Source organism: Apis mellifera, linkage group LG1, assembly GCF_003254395.2.
Source record: "Apis mellifera strain DH4 linkage group LG1, Amel_HAv3.1, whole genome shotgun sequence".
In the NCBI taxonomy this organism is placed as follows: domain Eukaryota; kingdom Metazoa; phylum Arthropoda; class Insecta; order Hymenoptera; family Apidae; genus Apis; species Apis mellifera.
The window spans coordinates 11,090,281-11,099,319 of NC_037638.1; the positions used below are offsets into that span (position 1 = coordinate 11,090,281).

Genomic DNA, 9,039 nt, shown 5'->3' on the forward strand with positions numbered 1-9,039 from the left:
TATATTTCGTTTTTATTTTATTAAAAAAAGATATAATATACATATTATATTTTTCATATAATTATCAAATTAAAAAAAAAGATAGATATTTAGTATTTACTAGATATTTACTGTAAATATTTACTATTTTCTTTTAATAATATTTACTTTATTACACATAAATAAAGATGTACTTCAATTTGTACAAAGTAGTTTTAAATAATTCTTTCTACTTTGTTGTATGTCTCTTTTTGTTGTATACGATTTCAAAAAAACCGTTGCTATATAATTGGATGCTTTATATCTGTCCATTTTAATGTTTTTCTGCGCAGTGGTCTATGGGACACACTGTATTCCCGCGTAGCAACGTTGCGACGTTGCATTGCGTTATGGCTTCTTCCCTTGCCTTTTGAGATCTCGGTCAGAGGGAATTGACAGTAATCGTTGCTTTTGTATTCTAAATCGTGTACTATCAACCAATTCTGAAAGTTTTTCAAATTTTAACACCAAGAGAAAAGTATTATTTCGTTTATTAAAAATCCGTTATTCCCTATAAAAATATATTCTGTCAAGATAATAAAAGTAAGAAATATTCAATAATAAAATCATGTTTACAACTTTTTTATCACTATTTTTTTATTTTTTATATATTATGTTTCGATATCGTATTTTAATTTTTTTTATATATGTTTTTGAATAAAATATTTTTCATTTTAAGAAAAGCGAATGTATTGCATTATTATTATACTAGTATACTATACTTCTATATATATATGTATTGAAAGCGAAGATAATCTTATAAAAGGAAAGTATCATCAAGGATATTAAGTTCGAAACTTGTAATGCAACATTAGATTCATCTTGATTCTAACCTAACTTTCGCTCTACTTTGTCAACTCTATTAAAGTTTATCACCAACAAAGATTTTAATTTCCTTATTCTTGGAATTACAATTCCTCTTAGATCTTTACAATTAAAATCACGAAACTACTGTACCAACACATCTATACGTGATGGTGTTCTATATATGTATACATTTGTACCTTCATAGAATATGTTTTCTAAGCCATACATTTCACACGACAGAAACGCAATATTCGGCGTAATGCGATATTTATCGATACTGTCCTCACGTGCGCATTCCTATTAACATTCCGTATGAAATCTACAGATAGATAAATGGAATGCTTGTACAAAGACACGTGTACACATACTCTGGTATCTAGATGCATCTGTGCTTGTAAAGACGTGCATGCATGCAAAGTTCAACGAGCGCTGGGGAAGCTGGCGCTAAACGGCAATCCTTCACACTAGCTAACTGATCGGTGATTGTTGCTTCTTTCGTTGTTTTTTTTTTGATGATACTGTTATCCAATGTAGAAATGTGATCAAGTGTAATTGAGGTTCGTGCATACAATTCGTGATACACATCATAATAAATAGATAAGTAGAAATAGTAGTCTCGAGTGTATAGGTTAAGTGATATTTAAATATTAATTGATTATTATTAATTGATCGTTACAGTCATCATTTGTGATAAATATTCATTAAAAAATGGAAGTTGTGAATTGTATAAAATATAAAATCATTTATATTATATATTTATTAATGTTAAAATGAAATATTTGCTACATTATGATACAGTAAGTACTTTATAATAATAATATTATTATATATATTTAAATAAAAAACTTCATTTGAGAATATTATGTATATATTTATACATAATATAATTATATCATTGTATATAAATCATTTAAATCAGAAAATTAATTTTATTTAGTTAAATTAAAAATATATTTAAGTACATAATAATTTTTTTCAAATAAATTTCATTTTTCTTTATAATATTATTATTAATTTATGCAGAATTAATTTATAAATTTATAAATTATAATATAATTTCATGATTTAAAAATTTTAGAATTATATATTTTAAATTCATATTTTAAAAAGAAATATCATTCGTTACAATCTTAAATATAATTTTAAATATTTTTTGTTTCAATTATTATAATTTTGACATTGATTGATCACCATTATTTTTTTTAAACATATTATATTTGAAACGTAATTTAAATAGAAAAAATTCTCTATCTTTTTAGGTGTAATTTTATTTTATTTGAAATTCGATAAACTAATAGTCTGTATGTTTATCTTGTCAGTTGTAGATATATGTATTCTTTTTTGAGTAGAATTGCTGAATGTAAGAAAAGAAAAAAATATGGGACTATTATCTTCGTAATGTTTTTGTATTGTGAGCTATGCATTAAGGAGAACAATACAAGTGCACTATGCAAAGAATACTTAACAAAAGAATACTTAAGGAAAGAGAAAATATTAACATTCTAGGTCATTGATTGTATAACACATTCATTAGATTAGAACGCATTCCCGTGATATGTAACTTACCAAGTTCGTGAATTATCAAAATTGTTTAATAATTGTATCCAACTATTAATACGGATAAATCTAATGCATCTAAAAATATATATTATAATATATATCAATTCGAACATTTGCGAGAGATTATTGCTTTATATATTTATTTATAATAAACTTTTTTAAATTAATTTTTAATATATTAATATATTCATTATTAATTACTATAAATTTTATTTATTTAATGTACAATTTTCTATAAATTAAAATTAAATTAAATAAAATTGAATAATAACAAAAAAATATTGTAAAAATATTCAGAATTATATAAATTTTATATTTATATTTATAAAAATTATATTTTAGCAATAAAATGAATTAAATATAATGACTTATTATAATGAATAAATAATCATATTTGAATATTACATTTTGTAGTTTTTTTAATTTACAATAATTATAATTTATAATAAATTATAAAAAAATATGTATATTAAATAAATAAAATTTATGTTTCTATTAATTATAACAAAGCAAAATTTGTTTTAAAAAATCAATTCAATGAAATTGTAAAATATACATAGATATATTATAAATCAATAATTTCTAGGACATTTATGATGCAAGTCATTGTATACATATGCATAGATTCACAGAGTTAAAACATATACATATTATACTATTGTTATAATTCAAGGGAAAAAAAATAATGAAATTATAAAATTGATATGTTAAATTTTACAAATTTAAAGATTTGATGAATGAATTATATTATATTATATAGAATAATTATATTATTATAAAATGATATAATTAGTTGATATAATTATAATTAATGTTGATATAATTATAATTATAATTAATGATATAATTAAAAGATTAAATTAATTTCTATTAAAAAACACAAAATAGTCTATATAATCTCAGTAAATTAAAGTTACTTGATATTTTATTATAATTTAAAACTTTGTTATTTATTTTTCAGTAACTTATACCAATAAACGAATTTAATAATCTATTTAAAAAGATTTACAAATTTTGAATCTATGAATTATAAAAATAAATTCGCCTTTCTTTAACTCGGTTACGTTGATCAATGCAGGTAGAATGATCTAACTGAACTTAATCGAGGCATAGAAACCCGAAGTGTATGCCGAATAAATCCGAACTTAAGCCGAACTATTCTAGCAATATCCATCCGTGAGTATATGTAGGTTTAGTTTGTCACTATAAAAAATACAGGTTTATATGTTTCGTAATAAAAATTAGTTTCTATTTTAATAACAAATATTAGAACATTTATTTAGAAAGAGATAATTTTTTTTAATACTTTCCTACATTAATTTTATTTGAAATGAATAGATTTTATAAAAAATTTGTCTAATATTTTAAATTAATGTGTAATATGTACAAATGTAAAAAATTATGAAATCTGATTTTAATCTAGTTCAAACTAGAAAGATAATATTAATCTACAGATATGGCATAACTCAAATATAATAAAAATATATATGTGTATATTAAAGAGATATGTGTATTTGAAAGATGTCATATTTACTATTATTATTGATAAAGCTGATTATTTATTAAATAATAAAATACAATTAAGAATCTAATAAAATAAAATAATTTGCCAAATAATATTTTAAATTAAAAATATATATTTAATGTATATATACTTTAAATCGTTTTAAATCGTTGAATGTAAGAATCATAATTATAAAAAAATATAATTACAATTACAGATGTAATTACAAAATAGCAAATTAAAGTTACGAAATCATACAGATTTTGAATCGTTGTAACAATTACGATCGAAAATAGGATTTGTTTTTGATTAAAAATGATTGTAATAATCCCTTAATTTATTGCACTTTGATAAATTAGTATTTTATTGTTTTCAGATATATAAATTTGAAACGCGATAACCACCTACATATATGCCAAGTATTATCTTATTGAATGAAAAAATATAAATTTGTACAACGAGCAATGATAAAGCTAAATACAAGAGTATATACATAAAATGAGAGAGATAAGACACGATTGTTCAATACGATACCGAAGATAAGAAACGTGTGATTGTATAATATATCACATTATTATATTGTAGTGATCACACTGAAGGAGAGAAAGTGTTATAAAATTTTTATCCATGACATGATTTGTTGCGAAACGTTTAATCGAGGAAAATCACTATAGATTCGTTTAAGAGAAATCTTAAAAGATAGAGAATCAAAATCTATGAAATTTCAATAATATATAACTTTTTTATATAACTGAATCTTGTTAGAAAAATTTTTTATTTATTAAATTTAAAGATCGATAATGATTAATTAAAAAAAATAAATTATAGGGATAAATTTAGATTTATTAATGTGGATCACTTTCAAATTGATCATCACTGTATTTTCAACTTTAACAAATTTCGATTAATGATAAAAAAAAAAGATTTGAACATTTTTGATCGGACATTGCACTCTATATAATGATTTTGATGAATTAGAAATATAAAATATGATCATAAAAAAGCGCCTATTTCTCAATTGATACGTGTCACACAGTTTTACTAAATCAATTTTATGGAATAGGCATTAGTTTTATTGAAATAATTTTAATTGCCTCAACAAAGATATATATTCAATAAATTTCTATTAAAACATAGATTTTAATGATTATCATTTTTATAGTCATTATATTAAAACGATTTAACAATGATTAATACTGATATCAATAATGGTAGCTGAATCTGATGTGGATTGATCTTTTTAATAGGACTTAACGAAATCATTATAGATAAACATGTCATGCTGGATACATTCATATTAATATCAATTTCTTCGATATCATGATCGGTAGTAAAGATAAGAATCAAAATTCTATTATTGATTCTTATTCTTCTATGTTCTTTTTGAATATCAACTTGATTAGCTAAATAACTGGAATAATAATTTCTTCTCTATAGGGTGTCTTTATAAACCGTCGATTCTCAGTTTGATAAAATGATATAAATGGAAAGAAATACGTAAAGGTTACATAATAACATTATTAAAAAATGTGAATAGAATAATTTATACATTATTTTGTCGAGACACGAATAATATATTAGAATAATAAATGTCTCATAGCAAGTTATTTCATAAATCAGGGATGCAATAAAATTTCTTAATATTAAAGAAAAAATAAATGATCATAATAATAAAATATTATAAAATATGATTTAAATAGAAGAAAAAATAATAATAATAATAAAATAAATATGAATTCTTGAAATTCCAAGCTATATTAAATCATTAAAAGAAAAATAAAATTTAATAATATAAGTTGATTCAAAAAATATATATAAGTAGAATATATATTGAAAAAATTGATCCTACCATTGTTGCAGAAGATTGGTACGCATTGATGCGTAATCAATTATGCGAGCCTATTTTACCATCTCCTTTTGTCTGACAATACAAAGCAAATTAAATCCAGCTTTTCCTTTTTTCTGCATCTCTTGAGTGCTTTTACAATTGTGCTCTCTATTTCTCTTCCTACATTTTGTTCAACATATTCTTTACATCATAGAATAGTTTCGGCTGAAAAATAATTATTATTAAAAATATTTTTCACTACTATTCATATATGAAAAGATATAAAAGTAAATAAATAAAATTTATAAGAAATATCCAATCTTCAGCAACTAAAAAATTATCAAATACAAGTCATAATCGAAATTTTTTATTAAAAAATAGAATTTTTCATATAATAGAAAAGCAACTAGATAATTTTTTAACAAAATTATATTTGTTTTTTAATTCGTTTTGAATTTGGTAATGAGCTAGCATTCTCTTTTCACAATATCGTTTTGCTTACAAAACAGAATCATCAGAATCATTTTTTTCTTTCTTTTCTTCATCACATCAATGATTGTGATTTAACCATTTCGAAATCTACACTATGTACGATGCTTCATTTGATTTTTAAGAATCTTTCTGGAATTATGCATGTACTTTCACAACGAGAAATTCTCAAGGAGAATAAGTTTTCTTATTTAAGTGTATTCGATAAAAAAAATCACAAACAAACTGGTTATATCTACATTGTAGAATAATTTTGTATTATTTTAAATCTGAAGTAAATGAAGTTTAAGACTCGAATAAATAGACTTATGATTAAAATCATTATGATTAAAGTATTTCACATATTTTACACATTGTATACATTATGTATACGTGTAATGACTCGACTTATAAAAGGTAAATAAAATAATTAATCATAAATGATGATGAAAGTTTAAAAAAAATATTTTAAGACATTAATATTCTTACAATTGGATATAGATTTTTTTCACAATGAAATAATTCTCTAGAAATTGAATATTTTATAATAATTTTTTTGTTAAAATTTTCTTTTATATTAAATTATTTAAATATTCTTGGTCTATCTAGAATAATTTAAGAAAAAAATTTTTTCTTAATGATCATAGAGTTTTTAGATTAAAATCAGATTAGATTAAATTAAATCAGATAGAGATTAGATTAAATCAAATAGAAATTTTTAGATCCTAAGAATTAAAAATATTATTGTATTTTCTTAGATTAACGTCTCAAATGAGCAAATCATGTAAGTAAATATGGGATATTTAAATGAGTAAAGCAAATAAATATCAGGCACTCAAATGAATAAACCATATATATAAACAAGTATAAATACATCTATTGGATCAAATGAAATAAGCGTTTCATTTATTATTTTAACTGATTATAGCATTAAAGAATAAGTTTAAATCATAATTCATCAGTAATTTTAGCAATCAATTCAATTTTGTTTATCTTCTCTGATTGGACTTGATGGATAGTGTACATATTGATTGACATTTTAAGGTATCGTTTACAAAAACGAAGATAGAAATTGTATTGATCAAAAATACTTTATTGACTTACGTCAGTAGTTTAGTTTTGTCAATAGTTCAGTTTAATTTCACTTACGTCAATGTTAGTTTTTGCAAATGTAAATATAGCGTGATGCATTCTGAATGCAAATACAATATTGCATTTAAAACAGGATGTCTTTTCATAATGTAAACATTTTGTTATGCCCAAATTATTGACAATTCAAATTATGAATTTGTATTTTGTTGTTTCTACCAATTAACAGAATTATTTTTTCTAATGTCTAATTTAATATTATTGCAATAAATGAAACGTTTGTTGTTCGTTGGTCTTCGCAGTATAAAACAGATCCAGTAATGTGCTTCGTAGATTAATGAGATATTCGGTGTTCCATACGATGTCTGGTCCTTTTCTTCAAGATTCTATTAATAACACTGGTTTCATGGATTAAATCATGATTTGAGATATACGAGAAAAGTGAATATACATATTCATTCGGATGGAATATTTATTAATTCTAATTGAAAGAGACCTAATTTTATATTCCTTGGATAATTGAGGGAAATAGAATTTTAATTCTACATTATTGAATACGTTAAACATTTTTTTGCTATTATTATATCATGGAAAACGTATTTAATAGAATTGTTTTCCATTATCTTCTGAAAACCTATATTTTTGTATGTCAATTACATTTCTTCCTTTGTTATTTTATTTCTATGGATAATTGAATTAATAACATGATATATTTGTAAAATTTTCATCTATTAATTTTTCTATTATTGTCTTTTATTATTTAATAATTATATTTTATTTTTATTTTTTTTCTCTTTTAGTTTTTTCTTTCATTTTAAATAAAATCTCTATAAATAATAAAAAATGTTATTTAAGATATTGTCAATTTTTTTCTTGGAAAGAAAATTTTTATAGAATACACACGATCCAATGCCGACCTTCGCCTTACATCAGCGATCTCTTTTTGTCCTCGAGACGTATATGGAATCCACATGGAGATATCGTGTTTTTGTATACTCCTTGGAAGATGCTTTTTCTGTAAAGGGTACCGATGCAACCGGATTCCAGAAAATGCACTACTTTCGATACTTATTCTTGCTTCTTTTATTGATATATTTAAAGATTAAACATCATTTGTCTATTTATTTTTAAATAATTTTTTATAAATTATATTTAATTAAAAATATTAAAAATTACGAATCAATTTAAAAAGTATATATATTAAATAAAATTCTCAAAAGAATGTGCTTAAATGATTTGATATGTTACATGTTTTTAGAAAAATATGATACATTAGATTTTGGCATTTAATTAAAAGAAATGTACATTCGTGCAATAAAATTAAAAATTTCTCATTCGAAAATTTAATTTCGCTTTATTAAACGTCAACGCCATATTCGTATTTATTGAATTAAGTTTGCATTAGGATGATATCGTACCCTTCCTTATCCTCGATCTTCGCTTTTCTCGACCAAGCTTAACTGTTCTTAATGTAATAAAAGAAGATTCATGAACGAATGAATCATGTTTGTTCGAATGAACGCATGAATAATCTTAAGAGAATCGTACAAATGTTGACCGCACTGCAATGAGAAATTAAACGAATTCTTTCTTAATGGAGCGAGTCTACGCGAAAGGTAAAAATATAAATTGATTTGTTACTTATGCAATGCAAATATGTTGTTGTGTAACACACTCGACAATAGGCTTATTGTAAATAATAATCATGGTGGTTTTGATAAATCATATTTACTCGAGCGAAACCTATATGCTTTTATTTGTTTAA

At 22.6% G+C, this 9,039-nt stretch overlaps 1 long non-coding RNA gene across 1 annotated transcript; it reads left to right on the top strand.

Moving 5' to 3' along the window:
- The first annotated feature begins 1,504 nt into the window (after positions 1-1,504).
- On the top strand, positions 1,505-4,520 carry LOC102656318. Its single transcript, XR_411593.3, has 3 exons — positions 1,505-1,622; positions 3,464-3,561; positions 4,266-4,520. It is a non-coding gene; the product is annotated as an uncharacterized LOC102656318 (long non-coding RNA).
- Positions 4,521-9,039: the final 4,519 nt, after the last annotated feature.